General features: G+C 38.2%; 1 long non-coding RNA gene across 1 annotated transcript; it reads left to right on the top strand.

Moving 5' to 3' along the window:
* Positions 1–682: 682 nt before the first annotated feature.
* Positions 683–16,722, top strand: LOC116565653. The gene is made up of 3 exons (XR_004275555.1): positions 683–768; positions 12,590–12,595; positions 16,712–16,722. It is a non-coding gene; the product is annotated as an uncharacterized LOC116565653 (long non-coding RNA).
* The last annotated feature ends 3,165 nt before the right edge of the window (positions 16,723–19,887 follow it).

Raw genomic sequence — 19,887 nt, forward strand, 5'->3', positions numbered from 1 at the left:
CCTAGCTGGTGTCTCTCTAGGTTGCATGTCCCTCAAGTGTGCTGGCTCTGAGCCCACCACAGCACTAGCACTTGCTTAGTTGTAGTCCTTATGGCTTAGGTTGCCCTTTGAGTTTATTTAGGACTCCAGAGAACTTTAGCCTGTGGTGGTAAAGCTTGCTGGAACTCAGGTTCTGACTGCTGGACTGAGCAATTCTCCTCTGGCTTTCGCTGGTCTGAAAGCTCCCTCCATGGGTGCTGGCTGGGTTCTGCTATGATAGGGCAGCACTGAGTTCCAATGCAAAATCCCGTAATCGCTACATTCTGCCTCTCCCAAGTGCACAGATTTTGTCTCTATGCCATGCGGCCACTGCCAAGGGATAGGGGAGGAGTGGCACTGACAATTCAGCACTTTCGTGGCTGGGTGCAGTGGCTCACACCTGTAATCCCAGAGCTTTGGGAGGCTGAGGTGGGAGGATCACTTGAGTCCTGGAGTTCAAGACCAGCTTGAGAAACATGTTGAAAACCTATCTCTAGAAAAAGTGCAAAAATTACCTGGGGTGGTGGCACACATCTATAGTCCCAGCTACTTGGGAGACTGAGGCAGAAGGATTGCCTGAGCCTGGGAGTTGAATGCTGCAGTGGAAGCAGCTATGTTTTCTGGGGTATAAACCCAGGGTTTGTCATCATGCCAGTAAAATTCTGGACACGAACACACATGAGGAGTTTAGGAGTGGAAGTTTAATAGAAGAGAAGAGAAAGAGAAACAGTTTCCTCTATAGAGGAAGGGGTCTTTGAGTGGGAAAGGACTGGGCGGAGTTAAATGTGCTGTTCCATAGTCCAGTTTGAGGAGGCAGTGTCTGATTTGCATAGGGCTCACAGATGGGTTCAATCGGGTATGACATTTACATAGTACTTGGGAAAGGTTGGTCGCTCCAACCTAATCTTCTTATGCAAATTGGCTTTCCCGTTGGTTGGTGCCATTTTGTCTGCTCCTTACATTGCAAATGGGCTGGCAGAAAAGGGAAGATGGAGCCACCGTTTTGAAAATGTCTAGTCCTTAGTTCCTAACCTGTATTCACTTGTGCAAGCTCCCAGCTTGCAGGCTGCTTTTTGTTAGAAAGTGATTTGGGGCTGCTTTTCATTAAAAGAAAAGCCTTAGCAAGGACTCCCATGTCATTGCCATCTGCCTAAATAATTACTTATTAACTCCTATGTGGCAGTGAGCCATAATTGTGTCACTGCAACAGAGCAAGACCCTGTCTCAAAATAAACAAATGAAGAAAAAAGAGATTTTCCTACCTTTCTCAGTGCCTCTTTCAATGATAAGAAGTATAAAATGGGTAGTGTGACTGCTCACCTGATTTTGGGCTCCTATGAAGGTGCTTTTTTGTGTGGATGGTTGTTACATTAGTGTTCTTGTGGGGAGGAAGATCAGTATAGGCTTCTGTGTAGCCAGCCATCTTGCTGGGACTCCCTCTAGGCTTCTCACGTACTTAGGGACATTGATGACTCTGTGGCAAGCAATGCTTCCCCATGATAGATGGTGCAAGTGCTCTAGCTCGGATTTTTATTAAGAAGTTCATATAGTATATAGTATCCACATGCCAACTCCCAAGTAGTGAACTGCTTATGCACATAGATATTTCAGGAAATCATGGTCTTCACAAAGCCTATATACTTTTCCTTAACCAGGAATGATGATCCCCTTTTTTGAACCAATTTATCAAACTGTGGCTACAGAGGTTTCTTTGATTAGTATATGTAGCTCCCAACTTTCTTTGAACCTAGTTGGATGACCAAATTTGATGTTTTCTAGCCTCAGACCACCGTTAGAGACAAGGAATATACTACATTTCAAAGGAAGTTTATATATGCAGTATAGGAGGACAGATGACCTACTTTATTGGATTATTTTCCTTACATTCTTTAAAAAATAATTAGCATAGTTGCTTATTATACAAGTGTTACTTAATGTAATCAGTAGTTCATTTCTTATACTTTAAAATATAGCTGTGATGGACGGGGATGGGTAGAAGAAATGATTAAAAAGTTGGGTGGGTAGTTATAGACTCATTTGAGAAATAATATGTTAATACTGCAGTAAGTTTTTGAAATTCTAATAATGAAAGTGCAGGACCAATAAAAGAAAATAAAAAAAAATACCCGGTGAGTAACTTATGGAGCTTATGCCTTTGGTAAGCATTTTTAGGGCAGCCAGGCAAGGCCTTCCTGAATTGCCTATCATTTGGCTCTATAATCAATTACTAAATATTAAATAGGGTGGGCCAAGGTCCTTACCTGGTGAAGTCATTTTTCTGTTACTTTTGCATTTAGGTTTATAAGCAGTCCTAGCTTCCATGATGGACACTGATTGAACATCTACTTTTAAGACTGCTTTAAAAATAAATAAATAAATAAAAAACCTTTCCTGGAGGCTTAGATACAAATTTGAAAGGGACGTGACATCAGAAGTGCTTATGAGTTTCTTATAAAAATTTAATGGAGCTTGTGATATAAAATGAAATAATGAATCAACTTATGACAGGCTGCCTTTACTGACAGTTCAAGATACAAATAACTCATTTCAGAGACCATTTACCTAAGGCTTTTAAATTAAATTTTCTAACTACCTTCCATGTTCAACTCGACATTTAAAGCAAACAGAATTTCACTTTAGGAAACTGAAGCTATTAATGATCATAGAATAGTAGATTCATATTGGCCTTTCAATAAAGGGCTGAGTATGCCAAAAATCTGAAGGGTATTACTGTAAATAAAAATCATTATTAAGAACTAAAAAGTGCAAATTGATTTTCAAGTTTGCTATTCCTGCTGGCACATAATAAAATAAAATAATAATAATCTACCTTAAAATGTTTCCTGGAGAGGAGGAGGTCCTGGAGCAATACGGAGCTCTGTGCCATTGATAAGGATTGCCAGGTATGTAAAAGTGATGAGTTGGAGGACTGCGTGAATGAAACCTAGTTATAAAGGCCAAAGGTCAGCAGTACACCATTAGGTGTATTTGTTTCTTAGTCAGAAACATCACCCGGAACTCCAGCAAAGACTGTTCACAAGAGGTTTTCACCCAAGTCAGTCAGTGTTTGTTGCTTATAAGGTGTTTTGACAATTGGGGCTGGCTCTAAGGAAAATAAACTAGGAATAGTTGACATTAGCATTGCTCTCTTTATCTTTTTCCTTGCTTTTGATCCCCTTGTCTGCCACATACTTATACACACCAATAATAGAAGTCTAAAGCAAACCTATGGAATTAGTGACTCACAGTGGCATCCATTCCTCCTCACCCCTCCCAGGAATATTGTCCTGTTTAAAGAGAGCCCACAATGTTTTTCTCAAAGAGGGTCAAACAGTGACTAATATTATTATGCCCATTTTGCATGTTGGAGACCTGAAATTGAGGGTAGAATAAACTCCTTACTCAAGGCCACATAGTTAGGAAGTTGCAGAGCAGGAATTTATACCTAGATCCAGTTAAGTCCCAGGATCTTGAACACTAAGCTATGTCACCTCCCAGTCTCTGGCAGACGCTTTGCAGGAAATCTCTTAGGTAGGAAGAGGAGAAAGAGTTCCTGCTCTCCCACAGAGCCATGTTGTATACCCACCTCTCCTTCACCGGCTCATCGTCCATCTGGCCCAGGCCTCCTTGAGTTGCCGTGATTGCTAACTCATGGCTATTTATTCTGACTTCTACGTCAGCCTTGGCCTTCCTTTAGATTGGCAGCAAGTCGTCATTTTGAATTTTAACCCCTTCACATTCCGTGTTTCTTCCTGTTTCCTCAGGTTTTCACTCTCCTGGGATGACCCAGGTATAGAATCTGCCCCTGTGGTTCAACCCTGCCCTCTCACCTGTCTCTTGAGACCATTGTGAAGTTCTAAGACATAGCAAAGACAGAAATACAGGGTATGGAAGATGCTTTCAAGTTGGTTAGTTACTCTTACTGATTAAATTAACACTTCATGATCATCTTCGTCTGCACAGGCTGCCAAAACAAAATACCAGACACTGAGTGGCTTAAATGACAGAAATTTTCTTGAATTCTGGAGGCTGAAGGTCCAAGATCAAGGTGCCAGAAGGTCTGGTTTCTTCTCAGGCTCCATCCTTGGCTTGCAGATGGCATCGTCTTCCTGTGTCCTCACATGACCTCTTCTCTGTGAATGGAGAGAGAGAGAGATCTCTGGGGGCTTCTCCTTTTGTTAGAAGGACCCAGTCCTATTAGATTAGGGCTTCACTTTTATGATATCATTTAACCATAATCACTTCTTTAAAGGGTCTATCTCCAAACAGAGTCACATTGAAGGTTAGGGCTTCAGACTATAAATTTTAGGGGAACACAACTCAGTCCATAATAGTTAGCAAAGTAGAAAGCAGGATACATGAGAATATGGTAACTTGAGAATCCGACTTTATTTTTCTCTGTATATGTAAGCTAAGTTTCAGGCCTTTAGTGAAGGTTTCTTCCACTGCAGATGGAAAGGAAAAAAAAAGGCCTTCATAGAAGGAACAACCATATAAAAATGACTTTAGACATTTGCTTCTCTGATGGTCAGCTCTGAGAAATGCTTCTTTGTCTCTGTGCCCAGTTGTTGCTCATAACTATATGTAGGATGACCATTCATCCTGATTGAATAGAATAATACATTTAATAGTGCTGGTTGTCTCGACTAATGATTAATAGTGTCTTCTTTTTCTTCCAAAGTTTAAGTGACACAGATATCTAACCTATAAAGGAGTTTTTCAAGTTTAAGCTATTTTTTACTGCCTAGATTTAAGTAATTTTCTTATTTTCCTCTCCACAGAAGTATACCAATATATCTTTCATAACCCTTGCGGTGTGATCTCTACTCTTCTGAGATTTTTGCTCCTGCCCCCTCTTCTGTTTGTATTCGTGGGCTTTGTCTCCTTTTACTCTCTTGTCCTGCATGTATCTACTCATATATAATCAGTTTCTGTGAATTTTTGTCTGCTGCCAGGGCATTGGTTTCCTCCATGCCTGTCAATAGCAGTTACAGTTTCTCACATTCAACCAATGCTAGAAGTTTCAGAAGTTAAGATTAGCAGGTGGATGAGTTTTAACCAGATTTTAAATGTGTAGTGCTAATTTTATAGCTTCACTTATTACAGAAAAACATCCACACATCTCCTGTGGAGGCAGCTAAGCTGATTAGTGCATGGAGCTAATGAAACCCACAGCTTTGTCTCCCTTTTTAAGGCTGTCCATTGGCGTAGCCTTATCTCTAACGGAGGCCGGCTTCTGTGGTCCTCCGTCTCATCAACCAGTGATGATGCTTATTGTTGGTCATAGGAGGCTTGGTAAGAGAGAGGATCAGCTTCCTTCCTGCTACTGAAAAAACAACTCATGGCACTCACTGGGGAAGCAGAGTGCTCAGCAGGACAATCATCTTATGTTAAGGTCAGCACGTTATTAAATATTCTCCATAGGGAGGTGATTGGATTAAATAATTAGTGAATGTAAAGTACTTTAAACTGCTAATTATTATGCTTTGTGGGTCTGCGTTGCAGATGATCCACAGTCAGTGAGACTATTACAAGGCACGAGGAGCAGGATGATGTTCTCTCTCACTTATCTCCATTCCCCATGAGTGTTTATAATGATATCATGGATGAGTTTTGGCATTTTGCAGCATTTGCAAATGTAATCTACCATGTGACTTCTCAAACTTTGGTACCCAAGAAAAACGGGACAAGATAGCTAAGGAAACCTTTTTAGGAGAAAAGGAAGATTAGAAACACTAGATTAGCAGCAAACAGCTCACGCTATTAATCATATATCACCATGCCAACATAAATACTATGAGTTTGTGTTGTGTACGGAAAAAAAGAAGCCTAGGAATAAAGCTCAGCTACTGATAAGTCTCTTATGGGCTACTTGCTCTAAAAGTTCAATTTAATCTCCTATTGTAGCATGGAGATTTGAGAGGTAGAGAAGTAATTACTCCTGTCCCTGGAAGATCAGGCTTTTACCCATTAAGGAATTAAAGCCAGTTTTAGAGATGATTTAAAAAGCGATCTGGACATATACGGTACAAAAAATTGAATAACTCACTGCCAATGATGTCAGTTTGGTTTCCAATAGATTTTAAGTTTGTTTTTGGTTTTTTGAAACAAGAGTTTCTCTGTCTCCCAAGCTGGAGTCCGGTGGTACGATCATGGCTAACTGTGGTCTCGACCTGCTGGATTTAATCTATCCTCTTGCCTCAGCCTCCTGAGTAGCCAGGACCACAGGTGCACACTACGACACCCTGCTAATTTTTTTTTATTTTTTGTAGAGACAAGGTTTCACTATGCTTTTCCAGGCTGGTCTTGAACTCCTGGGCTCCAGCAATCTTCCCACCTTGGCCTCCCAAAGTGCTGAGATTACAGGTGTGAGCCTCTGCGCCTGGTCTCCAACACATTTTAAATAATATTTATTTGTTTATAAAATTACTGTGTTTAGTAGTGATACCTTTCCTTTGCAAACCATAAGAGAAATAACAAAATTTAAATAGAAGGCACTCACTCCAAAGTTGGTCTGGAATTGAATGCACTTGATACCATTAGTTTTAAGTTATGATACTTTGGAATAGTGATAGGAGAGGAGACAGTGTGATGTTGAGCGTGTAAACCCCACATGCTATTACTGCCTTAAATATATGGGGATGGAGTTAAGTGAATCAGTGGAAATGGAGTATGTTAAGATAAAAGCAAACTAAATATTTAGAAATATTTGTTTATGGTAGATGACTAATTATTGAAGGGATAAGGATTTCTGGAAACAACTGTCACATTCACTTAGCCCCTTATTACCCCACCTTTTTTCCATGTATGATTTGAAAAGAAAGAAAATAAATGAATAAACCAGCGATGGGAAACCAGTGAGAAATGGCTTTGTATGTCTGTGCTGGCCCCAAGCCTGAGGAAAGCTCTGATTCTGGGTGCAGCATTTGAAAATGTTAACAGTCTGAAGGCTTCCTGGAAAGAGGGAGTGGGGAGAAAATAAGGAGGGAAGGACAGAGAAAAACATAATTAACTTCCTGGATCTTAGCCAGAGAGTAGAGAGCAGCACCACAACCTTCTCAGGCCAATAGGGAAGGTAGGAGGGCTAGAGTGGAGTGTGAGTAGCATCTGGGGTTGGCTCTGAGAGGCAGCATATGCATTGGCTTGAGAGCACGGAATCTGAGTTCAGGCTGCCTCTGGTCATGAATCCAGCTCGCTCAGGGGTTATCTGTTTGCCCATAGCCTCAGTTTGTTTGTAAAATTGGAATAATAATAGATTGCTATGAAAATTAAAGTGCTTAGAACAACGCCTGGGACACAATTCCAAATTTGGCCTTCCTGAAGTCTTTGTTCTTCTCTCTGATTTTTCATAGTTGTAGCCTCCTTTAAAATACTGTATATATTCTAGTCAATCATACATTGTAACAATTAGTATTAGTTACCTGTGGAGACACTTTATGTACATAAGTCTTTATATAAGGGTTGGGCTGGGTCTTTATCATCTTGGTATTCTCCGCAGTCCTTATGGTACTTCTTCCTTAAACTTAGTAGGCATTCAAATATATGATGACATAAGAAATTAAGTTAATGAATAAATGCTATTAATTAACTATATGACCCAGGAAATTTCACTTTTAGCTCAAATTTTCTTATTTATAAAATAAAAATTTTGAAGGAGAAGCTTAATATCTCTAAATCATCCCATGTCTTCATATAAAGAGATACTTCAGTATATTTGGAGTAAGTATAAAAACAGTATATTTGAAATAGGTATAAAAAATCTCTTTGAATATAATTATTGCTTTTTTCCTTAGCTTTACACTTCTGTTACTTTTAACTCTCTGTTAATATTAGAATATTCAGCACAAATAATATTACTGTTGAAAAATGAATTCTAAAAACGCTTTTCTCAAATAGAGGAATGCATAATGGGATTTTCAGTATTTATACGCTAACAGAATCTATTTATACCAAGGTTTTCATGGTCATGACATGATTTTCCCAAAATTTAGGGTTATTGCTATTTGGTAAGAAGTAGGGAGCATACATATTTCTGTTTATTTTAATTCTAGGTAAGTTGATTGGTGCTAGTGGTGCTTTTCTTGATACTTTTTCTATTTTATCTTGTCAATGCTTTGTTATCAGTTACATCCAGTCTCCTGTAGAGATGTACTGTTTCACCGTTGCTGTCATAGTCTAGGACTAATGAGACATCTGACAGTTTTTCATGTTTGCGATATGTGTTCTGTATCCTTAAGTATATAGGAGATGTGCTCATATTTGGAGAGAAACTGAACCTGTGGAATAGCAAGACACTTTCTAATCACATTTCACTGTATTTTCAAAAATCGTTATGAAAAGGGATGTTACTTTGAGTCATCATTCAGTTAAACAGATAGATGTATGCATTGGAATTCTTAATACGAAAGTTATATTTCACTTGGCATTTGACTGAATGTTTAAATTTAAAAGTTTTATTACATAATATACAAGCAAAATAATCCCAGTGTTTATCTTGCTTACTACTTGAGAAAGACAATAAGAATGAATTTCTGTAATGTGTTTGTAGCAAGACAAGTGTTTTGAGGTTATTTCATCCGTGTACTTGATTTGTACACATCTGTGAGTTTCCATGTATAGAAAGATTTTGCGACTTACGAAAGGATTGGCATTGACAGTTTTGGTTCCTTTAGAAGTTGAAATAATTCAACATTCATCTTATAATTGCTTCTTTGCATTGTAAAAATGATTGTCTTATAATTTTATGCTTTGTATCCATTCTTGTAATTTTGGAACACTCTTATGCATCATTGTATTTTAATATAATAGGGTAGAGAATAAATAATTAACCAACTGCTTAGGCTTTAGCTCTAAGAACTTTATTCTATATCAGTTATTTTCAAAATTATTACATCGTTAAGATCATTTCAACTGCAAAACTCATTGACCTTCATCTAGTGTATTGGATAACATGAGAAAGTTTGACTTTGCTAATACTTGTGATTTTTCTAAATAGGCAAATTATCCTACCTGGTGTGTTAAAGGGACTGTACTCAATAGCTTGCATTTGGAAAATAACCTTGTTATCCCCACTGTCCTCTTTAGATCCATATAGTGGGGTCTCCCTTTTAAGGTTCTAAATCAGATCTCTGCAAAATTTCTTGACTTTTTCAGTTACTTTGAAATAAAGAATAGTCTTGCTTTTAGGTATGAAGAAGTCTTGTCGAATGCAAATAAAATTCATGCTACATGCAGCTTAAAGATTCTCCTCTTGTGTTCATCCTGGTATCCTCCAAACTCAGCTTAGGCATGACCCAGGTTCTACAACCCGCAGCAGTGGGAAATTGGCCAAGACATGGCTTATTTCTTAACTGGTTTTGTCCTATTTCTTCTCCCACTTGTTAGCTGTTGCTTCTGGCTCCTTTAAGATAGGCAAGGAGGAGGAACTAGAAGAAAAGACCAAGGTCTTCCTTGATCATTGTCATTGGAATCTGGTATTGAGGCCATCAGTTTGGCAGATGTGCAAATAAATGCCAGTTCTTTCTCTAAAAGGATGCTTTGTTGAACATTGTAGAATCCTTCCCACTGCCCTCCCCCTATCTACTCAGGGACCTCTAACCCTATACCTTTCTGTAGGTGGACGACTTGTTCTCTGCCCGGCCTGAATGGACATTGTCTCCTCAGTTACTACTTCTAAGAGCATACCTTGCACATCCTTGCCCTAGAAGGCAGTTTTCTTGAGCTGGATACTTTACAGGTGTCTCAAATCCAGATACCTTGTTCTATCCAAAAAGAAAACTCAGCACCTTTGTTCTTGTGTCTGAAACTTGGACATGAAGCAGGAGCCATTGCAGCCTTTCCTTGGATATTTGCCATCCCATGCCATTTTCAGATAACAGTCCAAATTCTAGGCAATGCTGTTGAAGATTCCAGGAGAATTCTTCCCATATTCAGGTTCAGTACTAACATTAAAGTAAGCTATGAGTTTCTGTTGCTGAATAAGCATGGGATCTGGGGGCAGAGGGGTTAAAAAGAGAGGGCTTAAGACGTTATTCTTTTCTTTTCCACCCATGGCTGTTTAGACACAATTACTCTAGAATGTAGAGGAGTATGTTTAGTTACTTGAACCTATTTTTATTAATGATTAATTTGTGTTTAAGGGAAGAAAAATGATCTGTTTATATATATACAGACACAGAGAATCATCATAAATACCATAATGGTAAATGCATAATGTAAATATCTTGAATTGGTGACTCAGTGACCCTTATAGTCATGGGTAATTTGATTTTCTGACATTTTAGTAAGTTTATAAACAAAACAAATGGTAATAATTCTCAACTTATACAATAGTTGTATTCCTAGGAAATTCTTTGCATTTTTGAACCATGCTAGACGTTTACTTCCAGATATAACAGACTAAATTGTGGTGGTTGAAACTGACTTCCAAAAGCCAAGGGGTATGGGAAAACTACTCAAAAACATCTTGAAGTCACCAAGGCAACCAGACCTGAAGGAGCCATGATCCTGGAGAGAGGGAGACACACTATCATCTTCCCCTCAAAACACTGGACAAGTCATAGTTAGTGAACAGTGAGAGCCTGAAAAGTTGAGCAGAAACTGATTGCCAACATGGTATGAAACAGCAAAAATTTTCGAAGTTTCATGGTGCTAGAGGGATAGAGTTAGAAGTTAGGATTTGCCAAGGAGGGAGGGACTCAGGATCTCCTTTGGGACCCTGAAGGCCTGTTGTCTAAGGATAACACAAATAGACTAGATCTTAAAACAGTGAGCCTTGAATTAAGTCAGTATCCAATTTAAATCCTAGACAGATGCTAAAACAAATCTTCTTTGGAGAAAAATAACAATGTTGAGAGGTTCTATAAATTTTTATATATAATCTTCAGCATTCAATAAAAAATTATTAGGTATACTGAAAAATGATAGCAAGAAAAAACAGACAATGGAAAAGAACCCACTAGTGACATAAATATTACACAGCTACTATAGTAAGATAAAATAATTTGATCCAGAAAATAGAAGGAAAGATGTAGATTTTTGTCAGAAAATGATGCCCAACACACACACACACACACACACACACACACACACACACACACACACACACACACAGAGCTCTGGTGTGAATGTTTTTATCCCCTCACAAATTAATCTGTTTAAATCTAACCCCCAAGGTGATAGTATTAAGAGATTGGGCCTTTCCCAGGTAATTGTCATGAGGGCTGTGCCCTCATGAATGAGGTTAGTGGCCTTCAATAAAAAAGTTTGAGGCCGGGTGCAGTGGCTCATGCTTGTAATCCCAGCACATTGGGAGGCGGAGGTGGGTGGATCATGAGGTCAAGAGATCAAGACCATCCTGGCCAACATGATTAAACCCATTTCTACTAAAAATACAAAAATTAGCTGGATGTGGTGGTGCAAGCCTGTAGTCCCAGCTACTCAGGAGGCTGAGGCAGGAGAATCACTTGAGCCCAGGAGGCAGAATTACACTGAGCAAAGATCATGACACTGTGTTCCAGCCTGTCGACAGAGGGAGGCTCCATCTCAAAAAACAGAAAAAAAAGGTTTGAGAGAGTTTGTTTGCATCTTTTACCATGCGAGAACACAGCTAGAAGGTGCCATCTACGAGGAATGGGCCCTCACCAGACACGAGATCTGTAGCCATGTTGATTTTGGACTTCCCAACCTTTAGAACTATAGGAAAAAATTTCTGTTGTTGATAAATTACCCGGCCTAAGGTAATTTATTAAAGCAATCAGAACAGATTAAGACATACACATGTCTATGTATATATTATTAGTATTATATAAAATAGGTTCTAGGCTCAGATGAACATAAATATAATGTAAACGTAAAAAAGCAGAAACAGGTTTTGAACCTATGAGAATGTTTGGTAGGGCATTTGAAAATCTGTGGGATTTGGATATTCTTCATGGTATAGAGCTATTAGGAGCATTAAATAGTATCTATTATCCCTGCTTGCCCAAATTGACCATAGCCCCTTAACATAATCATGAACACTGAAAACACTTCCACAAGATTCCAAGATACCTTGTAGGACAGTAATGCCCCTGTTGAACTCTGCTCCTCAGTTGCTTGATCCAACACATCTTTATGGGTAGTGATGAAGACAAGGAATAGTGATAGTTACACTAATGTGCATATGTCATACAGCTGGTTATCTGCAGAGATGATGTTGGAACCCTCACCACCTAACTTTTAATACTAACGTCTACAAACCCTCTATTCCACCGAACTTTAAGAATTCTTAAGAAATCTCATTTTGATTTCTAGGTTAATCAGCATTTTGAGGATTTTTGTGTACATGCCCTGAATGATACAGGATACCTGAAAACTATTAATAACTGAAAACCATTAGTTATTTTTAAAACTCCCTTTAATATAGTAATACAAATTCCTTTCCAAAATTCTGAAGTAGGTTGAGAGTTTTTCTGAGAGTTTAAAGGTCTGAAAACACCTCACCCTGCTTTAGCTTAGGGGAATCAAAGGAATACTTCAAAGACCTCAAGTTTGAAAAATATCAGAAAGTCCTACTTACAGTTCAAAGCAGTCATAGGTGAATCATGAGGGATTTCTGTGGAAACTTAGTATCCAAATATATTTTTCCTTTGAAATTCACACAGGCTTCTAAATTCAGTTGTATTATCATTTTTATAAATTCCTTCACAACTCCGCTGTTCTTCAGCATCATCTGGAATCATACCCTCTAGTCCAGCTTTAATGTTGAGATATGTCATCTCACAGCCTTCTGAGATGTCTGTCTGACCACTGCTTCTCTTACACGTGGAATAAAAGATTTGATCTTTCTGTGTAACTTCAGCTTTGCATTTTTATTATGCCTCTCTCAAAAATGTTGAGTGTTAATGGTTCCTTATTGATAGTACTCAGAATTAGTATGAGTGAATCATTTATTTTTCTGGGTAAGTTTGTATGCAAGCTATACTGTTTCTTATGTTTTTCCCCTGACCTAGTAGATTCTTAATATCTGCTAGTGATCCATGTAGTATTATACATATATACACACATACATACATATACACACACATACATCTGCTAGTGATCTATATAGTATTATACATATATACACACATATATGTATGTATACATATATACATACTAATAATATATGTTCGTACTACATATGTATGTATTACCTAGTACTAGTAATGTGTATATACTGGTGGTATATCCAGGCAAACCTTGGAGATAATGCAGATTTGGTTCTAGACCACTGCATTAAAGTGAGTCACATAAATTTTTGGGTTTCTCAATGCATATAAAAGTTATGTTTCCATTCTACTGTAGTAGATTAAGTATGTAATAGCACTATATCTAAAATTAAAATGTATATACCTAACTGAAAGTATTTTGTTGCAAAAAATGCTGATAATCATCTGAACCTTCAACAAGTTGCAATCTTTTTGCTGGTGGAGAGTCTGGCTTCAATGTTGATGGCTGCTGATTGATCAGGGCGGTGGTTGTTAAAGGTTGAGGTGGCTATGGCAGCTCCTAAAAATAAGACAATGAAGTTTGCTGCATTGACTGACTTTCCTTTCATGAAAAATTTCTCTGTAGCATGAGATGTTTGATACCTTCTGTAGAACTTCTTTCAAAACTGGAGTCAATCCTCTCAGACCGTGTCACTACTTGTAAACTAAGTTTATGTGCTGTTCTGAATGCTTTGTTGTCGCTTTGGCAGTGTTCATAGCATCTTCACAGGAATAGTTTTCATTTCAAGAAACTCTTTTCTTTTCCTTATCCATAAAAAGCAATTTGTTCATCCCTTCAAACTCTTATCATGAGATTACAGCAATTCAGTAACTTCTTCAGACTCTGCTTTTAATTCTAGTTCTCTTGCAATTTCTACCACATTTGCAAGGCTTCTCCACTGAAGTCTTGGATTCTTCAAAGTCATCTGTGAAGGTTGGAATCAGTTTCTTCCAAACTCCTTAATGTGGATATTTTGACGACCTCCTATGAATCACAAAAATCTTAATGGTGTCTAGAATGGTGAATCCTTTTCAGAGGCTTTCAATTTACTTTGCTCAGATCTATCAGAGGAATCACTATCCAAGGCAGCTAGAGCCTTAAAAAAATTATATCTGAAATAATAAGACTTGAAAGTCAAAATTACTCTTTGATCCATGGGCTTCAGGGGCATTTTGTTAGCAGGAATGACAGCAACATTAGTCTCCTTATATATCTCTGTCAGAGCTTTTGGGTGACTGATTGCATTTTCAATGAGAAGAAATATTTTGAGGGAAATATTTTTTTCTGAGCAGTAGGACTCAACAGTGGCTTAAAATATCAGCAAATTATACAAAAATTAGCTGGGCGTTGTGGTACATACCTGTAGTCCCAGCTACACAGGAGGCAGAGGCAGGAGAATTGCTTGAACCTGGGTGGCGGAGGTTGTAGTGAGCCAAGATTGTACCACTACACTCTGGCCTGGTGTGAGAGAGAGAGAGAGACTCGGTCTCAAAAAAGCAAACAAACAAAAAAATCAATAAATTATGCTATAAACACATGTGTTATCATCTAGGCTTTGTTCTTTACAGCGCACAGGAAGAGCAGATTTAGCATAATTTTTAAGGGCCCTAGGGTTTTCAGAATGGTAAATGACCCTTAATTTCCACTTAAAATCACTAGCTGCATTCACCCCTAAAGAAAAGAAAATTAGCCTGTTCTTTGAAGCCAGTCATTGACTTCTGCTCTCTAGCTATGAAAGTCCTAGATGGTATCTTCTATTGGAAGGCAGTTCCATCTACATTGTAAATGTGCTTAGTGGTTTAGTGTGACTACCTTCATCAATGATCTTATCTATCTAGATCTTTTACTTAATGCAGTTTCTCCATCAGCACCTGCTGCTTCACTTTGGACTTCTATGTTACGGAGATGGCTCTTTCTTTAAACCTCATGAACCAACCTCTGCTAACTTTAAAGTTTTCTTCTGTAGCTTCCTGACCTCTCTCAGCCTTTGTAGAATTAAAGAGAGGACCTTGCCCTGCATTAGGTGTTGCCTTAAGGGAATGTTGTGGTGGGTTAATCTTCTACCCAGACCACTCAAACTTTTAGCATATCTGCAGTAAGCCTGTTGACTTTCTTATTTGTATGGTCACTGGAGTCGTACATTTAAGTTCCTTCAAGAGTTTTTGCTTTGCATTCACAACTTCCCTAGCTATTTAGTGCAAGAGGCCTAGCTTTCACCCTGTCTTGGCATTTGCCATGCCTTCTTTACTAAGCTTGTTTCTTGCTTTTGATTTAAAGTGAGACATGTGTCTCCTCCTTTCACTTGAAAACTTAGAAGCCGTGGTAGTGTTATTAATTGGCCTAATTTTAATATTGTTGTGTCTCAAAACTAGGGAAACCAAGGAAATGGAGAGAGATGGGGGATTACCCAGTCGTTGGAGCAGTCAGAACACAGACTTATTTTGATTAAGTTGATTGTCTTACATTGGTGCAGTTCTTGGCACCCTGAAACAATTGCAATAGTAATATCAAAGATGCCTGATCACAGATCACCCTAACAGATATTAAAAGAAAGAAGAAGTTTGAACTATCCTGAGAATTATCAGAATGTGACACAGACACACAAAGGGAGTACATGCTGTTGGAAAACTGGTCCCGATACACTTGCTTGATGCAGGATTGTCACCAGCCTTTAATTTTGAAAAACACAGTATCTTCAAAGTGCAATAAAGTAAAATACAAGAAAACGATGTCATCTCTTTCTCTCTATATAAATCACTAGTGTGAGAGCTTGGGAATGAGCACCACTACATACCTACAGAAAGTAATTACAGAGCCATTTAATTCATTTTGTACATGTACACAAAGCCAAACAATTTCACATTTGTCAGAGCCTCAGTGAATTACATCTCAGTGAGCCTTGCAGGAAGGTGCTGTACCCTGCAGAGGGGTTGACATTTACTTGGTAGACTTCTGGGTATGCCAGAGAGGCTTAGGAAATTGTGGATACCAGTTGTTACCCTTCATTCCCTTGCTATTTAGCAATGGCCTTGGTAGCAATATATCTCTGAGAGTGAATTTGTCTTCATTCCTCCATTCAATAAATAGACTTCAATGCGTGCTTAAATGCAAGGCTTCTCTATTGGTGTGTATGTGACCATAGGTTCATACTGAAATATTTCCGTTCTTGACTTTTTACATGCCTTTTGGATGTCTGCGAAAATATTACTTCAGTCCTAATTTTTTGCCTGAGTTCTTTTATGTAGCTGCAGCTTTGGAGCGAACCATGTATATGTAGTTCACCGCAGCTGTGCAGATAGATTTCAGAGGTATCATGAAGGCCTCTGACTTCCCTTTATCCCAACCCTTATGTTTCCTTTCCCACCAACTAATAGATGCCTCTCCTACCAGCCCATGGGTATGATTGTTCTATTTAGAATTGTTCACATGACTCAAGTTTTTAAAATGGAAACTTAAGCCTATTTTTTGGTTGCACATTGGCGTGAATTTGCCTTTACTTTGGGGAGAACATGTGTTGATGATAAGAAGGTGAAGGATTCTGGATACTCTGAGGAAGGAAGTGCTGCTGTTGAAGGAAGCCAGAAGTACCCAAGCCATCTAGAATAGATTCTGCTGATCACCATATGACTTACTATTGGTTTAGAGAGCTGTTACTGGAGTTATGATTCTCCTCTTATGTCAGGAACAGAGAAATAGGTAATCTAACTGACTAATTAGGTTGATGCTTAGACTTTTGGTGTGTGCTGGTTCAGCCTAGAGGAAATCACTTAGAATATCAGATTCAACAAGGTGTTCTTCTTTTCAGAATCCAGGGTGAGAGGACTCTCTCACCCTGTGGAAAAAGAATAGTCATGTATTTTTTCTTACTTCATGATATCCTTACATTTTTATTAACTATATACTTCTTTATAGGGGTTAGAGTTGAAAGTGTAGATTCCAGAGTCAAGTAGCCTATTTTTAAATCCTGGCTGTGCTACTTACTCACAGTGTGACCTTGAATAAGTTAGCCTTATTGTACTTAAGTTGTCTAAAAACTGGGGAATAATAATGGGATCTACCTCGTAGGGCAATTGTGGTGATTAAGAAAATATGTAGTTGGGCATGGCGGTGTGCTCCTCCAAGTGGCAGCTACCTGGGAGGCTGAGGCAGGAGGATGGGTTGAACCCAGGAATTCGAGGCTGTGGTGAGCTATGACCAACCCATTGCACTTCAGCTTGGGTAACAGAGTGACACCCTGTCTCTTCAAAAAAAAACGTAAAGAAAATATTTAGATAGAATTTAGCAGTTTGTGTAATGTTAGCATTAACTATATTAAAGTTTCTTTTAACCTGTTCTTTTATGATTTCTTACAACTTCAAAATGTGATTGATTAGCATCCATTTAGGTGGTATTTAAATGCTTTTCAATGGCTACTGACTATAGTATTTTCTTAATCCTTTTGCAGTGCAAAGTATGATAACTGTTTTCTGAATATATTGGTTCCAGTGAATTACTTGCCCCTTCAGATAGTTGGCTACCAGTGACACCTTTATTTGAAAACTCTGCAGATGTGTTTGTGTCTAAGCTTTTGTTTTATCAACCTGGTAATTCTACATTCCTTAATTTAAAACAGATTGAAACTGTGACAAACGCATAAGCTGAGTTTATAATTGCTCAGCAAATTTTTCTTTAAACCTGCAAACACACAGTATCCCAAATAGTCTCACTAGTGTAATAATTTTTTATTTTCACCAAAGTAGTTTTACAAAAGACATCTTTCAAACAAGTCTTTAATAGACTGAGTGACGACTTTTTTTTAAAGTTAATCAACACTTAGCTGTCCTTCCAAATGAAGTCTGGATCTGTTTACTTACACTGGTCTCTCAACCCTCATAAGCATGTCTAGAATACATTTCTAAAGTAAATCTGTTACTAAGAAGCTACTGTTAAAAAAGTATTTGTAGTAAACATAACTTGGTGTGGTTGCCTTGCTTGCAGGAACTTTCCAGGTGGTCATGAATATGCTGTGTGGGTCACCAATTTTGCTGTTGGCTGCAATTGAACAGGGTAGGCCAATGGTAGGGGCTCCTTTCAGCCCACAGGTGATTACTGTTCAAAAGGTGGTGATCACATCCAATTCAGACTTTCCTGCAAATTTTGCCAACTTGAGAAAAAAAAATCTTATTTAAATTTTTAAATTTTTCTTATTAATAGCAGTATGGTGGTACTGCCAGTACCCGAGTGACACTTAGCCTGAGAAAGAAGCAGAGATAAAGTCTATAGAGGAAGAGAGAGCATCTGAATGGCATTTGAGTCCCGAGATCCACTGTGTGAAGCCAGTCACTCCTCTTTTCATCCTGCAAGTGTTTTGTTTAGGTTTAAATTTGATAGAGTCTTTTAATCACTTCCAAGTCAAAAATTCCCACTAATGTGATGCCTTCAGCTTCAAGTTATTGAAAAGATCTTAATATTTTCAGTTTATAATTTATAATTTAATGTATTTGTATTATAAATATAATTTATAGGTTATAAGTATATTAATATTTTAAATTTAACTCTTACTAGCAATTTAACACTGAGAACACCTATGCCAGAATTCAGGCAGTGTAGAACAGATAATTTACAACTTTTGTGAAATCTCTTACCATTGCTTGTGTAAACTACAGCGGTAATGTCGCAAGGAGGGGTGAACTTAAACTCAACATGCATCCTTGCTGAAGGGTCAGAAGTATCATAGGTCTAGGTTCAGATCCTGATGACAACATATTTTTGCCTAGACGATCTTGGCCTGTCGTTTACATTTTCCTTGGTAAAATGAGGATGGTAATGACCCCATAGTCTGGTCAGGAGGAGTAAATGACATAATGAATAAAGCAGAACTTAATAAGCTTTTCTTCCAGGATAAACATATATCTTTCTGCCTTTTGTTGGCATTCAAACCTCTGTTCAGACTTTCATTCTGCTACAAAATATGTTGTGTGGGCAGAGGGTGGGTTGGAGTGCAGCTGATCTTGGCAGAAGTTCCTAAGAGCTTTTATGTAGCTGGCCTTTCAGTTTACCGGGATCTTTTCACTGTTATTTAAGCCCTAAGCGTCTGAGCTAAAGTAGTTGTCTGATTGCTCCATTGTCACACATTCCTTAATACCTACTTTCCATAGCTCTGTGCAAATGCTTCTTATGCAGGTAACCTTTGACATAGAGACAGAACTGCTGAAAATAGATTTTCCCTTAGCTGAACCTTCTCCCGGGCAATTTAATTCTTTATAATCATTTTAGTCAATTTTTCTAGTTTTCTTTTGTTGTTATTTGTCCATAATAGCAAGTCTAATGAAGACGTGAGTTTCAGTTTCCTTCTCTTTTCCACAGCTACACCTCCTCAGTCAGTAGGAAGCTCTGCCCTTCCTCATTATCTGGTCATCAGCGCCCCAGACTCCTTTTATTAGCAGATTCTAGTCAAGGCGTCTACTTCTCTTTGTTACTTTTGATCCACTAGTCCCTGACACATTGTAAACACTGAATAAATGGTAACTGTAATTTTCATCACCATAATTTTAAGGCTTACCATGTTTACAAGTGCTAACAGATGATCGATGAACTGACATCTATCACCTTATCAGTCACCAGATTCTATTCTTTCTACTCATCTGATTGGTGGGGTGGGGATCTCTTTCTGATGCCTTGTAAGTAATTCAAGTTGTAATTTTCACTATTGGTATGGCCTGGCTATTGCTTTAACATGAATGAGCAAAAAAAAATGAAACTGGAAGAAAAGAGTCATCTATCAGAATAACTAGATCCAGGAGTTCAAAGAGGAAGAAGAAGAGACCAAGAAGTGAATTTTCTGTCAATTATACTGTGCTTTATCTGAAATAATATGTA

The sequence above is a fragment of the Sapajus apella genome, unplaced genomic scaffold (assembly GCF_009761245.1).
Source record: "Sapajus apella isolate SASKATOON/1434 unplaced genomic scaffold, GSC_monkey_1.0 scaffold41, whole genome shotgun sequence".
NCBI lineage: Eukaryota > Metazoa > Chordata > Mammalia > Primates > Cebidae > Sapajus > Sapajus apella.